This window comes from Sinocyclocheilus anshuiensis, unplaced genomic scaffold, assembly GCF_001515605.1.
Source record: "Sinocyclocheilus anshuiensis isolate Anshui unplaced genomic scaffold, SAMN03320099.WGS_v1.1 scaffold447, whole genome shotgun sequence".
Lineage (NCBI taxonomy): Eukaryota > Metazoa > Chordata > Actinopteri > Cypriniformes > Cyprinidae > Sinocyclocheilus > Sinocyclocheilus anshuiensis.
In genome coordinates this window covers 3,393,038-3,395,961 of record NW_015552615.1, presented here as the reverse complement: position 1 = coordinate 3,395,961, position 2,924 = coordinate 3,393,038, and positions in this window count along the sequence as shown.

Sequence of the window (2,924 nt, the reverse complement as noted above, 5' to 3'; positions counted from 1 at the left end):
GTTAATTTGTTGTGTATATATATATATATATATATATATATATATATATATATACTGTATATGTGCATCTCAAAAAATCTGAATATCGTTTAAAAGTTTTTTTTTTGCAACTTATTTCAAAAAGTGAAACTTTCATATATTCTAGATTAATTACATGTAAAGTGAAACATTTCAAACGCCCAAATCATCACTGACTTCAGAAACTTCACACTGGACTTCAAGCAGCTTGGATTCTGTGCCTCTCCAGTCTTCCTCCAGACTCCAGACCTTGATTTCCAAATGAAATTCAAATTTTACTTTTATCTGAAAAGAGGACTTTGGACCACTGAGCAACAGTCCAGTTCTTTTTCTCCTTAACCCAGGTAAGATGCTTCTGACGTTGTTTCTGTTTCAGAAGAGGCTTGGTAGCCCTTTTCCTGAAGACGTCTGAGCGTGGTGACTCTTGATGCACAGACTCCAGCTTCAGTCCACTCCTTGTGAAGCTCTCCCAAGTGTTTGAATCGGCTTTGCTTGACAGTATTATCAAGCTTGTGGTCATCCCTGTTGCTTGTGCACCTTTTCCTACCAAATTTTTTCCTTCCAGTCAACTTTGCATTTAATATGCTTTGATACAGCACTCTGTGATCAGCCAGCCCTTTCAGTAATGACCTTCTGTGACTCACCCTCTTTGTGGAGGGTGTCAATTATCGTCTTCTGGACCATTGCCAAGTCAGTAGTCTTTCCCATTATTGTGGTTTCAAAGAACAAGAGATACCCAGAATTTATACTGTAGGGATGGTCATTTAATGAAACTCAAATGTAAATATTCTAATATTTTGAGATACTTTGAGAATTTTTGACTTTCATGAGCTGTAAGCTCTAATCATCAAAATTAAAACAAACAAAATAATCTTTTGAAATGTTTTACTTTACATGTAATGAATCTAGAATATATGAAAGTTTCACTTTTTGAAATGTTACAAAAAAAAAAAGAACTTTTTCACAATATTCTAATTTCCCTATATGGACCACCATTGTTGGAAGTCTAAACATCCCACATCCAACTTTTGCATGGAATCAGTTTTATTAATATTTTGAATTAGATTTTATTTTATTTTTAGTTTTTAATTACATTTTTAGTGATTTAGTTGTCTGCTTTTTTCATTTTATTAGTTTTTTGTTCTTTTAATCGTTGTCATTTATTTTCAGTTCAGTTTTAGTTTTATTTATTTTCTATTAGTCATTTTAGTGCATCAACTTAAATTCCACCCACTTAATTTCAGTTTCATTTAGTAAATATATTTTATTTCAATTAACAAAAATATTGTAATAGTTTTCATCTGAGATTTAGTTAATGATATACCCTTGTAAAAGCACCATGTCTTCCTTAATACCAATTTGACAAAATAAATAGGCCTAAATACATAAATAAATAAACAAACGGATATATGGACTTTTCTTTGTCACATCACATCAGTAAAATCATTACATCAGGCCTTCCATGTCTTACAAGGTTTCAGATCTAGTCTTCATTTTGTATGCATTCATCTTAAAATGCTCCCCTATCTTCTGCACGGAGAGTGCAATGAATTACAAATGTAAAATGAACTGGGAATCTTCCAAGTGTAAATGAACTCAGAGGAGGTGACAGATTCGACTGTGTCACGGTGCGATCGTCAGACTTGTTCTAAATACCTTCTCGAGGCAAAGCTTTACCTTTACAGGTGACAGGGCTTGTCAAAGCCTTCCCGTGACAGTAAGGGAGGACAGAAAAAAAAACAAAAATTTAACTAACCTACAAGAATAGTCCTCATTATAATGGAACGCCCCACCAAAAGTGTCACTACCTCCGTGTGTTGAGGCGCAGGACACATCAGTGTGACAAGGGGGTCTCGCATATTTTCAAAGTTGTTTACAGTGTTGCTCAGCTCTCTAGCGCACGACGGTTTGCCGTGACAGTTGACTCAGCCTCGCACACGGCACGCTGGTTATATTTGGGCTCTTGAACGTCACAAAGAAATTGTGCGGATATCATCCCTACGTGTACAGTCACAAAGCTACCTAAAGCTGAAGGATAAGCATTTTACTGAGATCTGCAGGGAACACGGGGCGACGGATCAAGCGGCCTTCAAGTTTGCCCGTGTCCGGTTTATCCGAACAGCTCAACGGAAAGAAATTAAGACACGCAGGAATACAAACCGAGAGATGGGAAGAGATCCAGAGAATGAGGTGATGATGCCATTGGTTAACCTGATAGCGGTGACCCATGAAATGTTCCTGCAAGCTGCTAAATGAGGCCCGGGCAGAATCTGTGGATCTGTGGAATGGATTCAAATAGGAAAATGTGTTTAAAAAAAAATCTAAAATACGTCATAAAGGAGGAGGCGGGGGATGTGAGGAGCTTTGTGAATGACAGGCGGTCCAATTCTGCTGAGCTTTCTGTGGAGTTCAGTGGGCACAGATTATGTGTGGGCCGTCAACTAAAACTTCAACAGGCACAATAATAGCTCTCGAGTCCCTCGACTCATTAAATATTTAAGCACACAAAAGATATCAGTTCTGTTTCACAGCAGGACCCCTTTTCTTGTTTAAGCTTTGATAAAGCCAGCAGAAGTGAAAATAAAGGAAGTAGCTATAATGAGTTGGTAACGGTTTGTTACTGAAAATGGACTAACATCACAAACTAACAATTTTACAGCATATATCTTCTATTTTAATGTAGGTTATATATACAGTACCATCTATAGGCCTACTTTTATTTTTATAGGCCTACTTTTTATTTTTCTGTTTAGAAAATATGCTTAAATTTGATCAAAACTGACAGTAAAGACTTATTTTTACAATGTTACAAATCAGTCAGTTCATTTCAAATAAATGCTTTTAATTATTTTCTATTCTATTTTGTGTTCATCAAAGAATCATGAAAAATAATATAAATATTATAC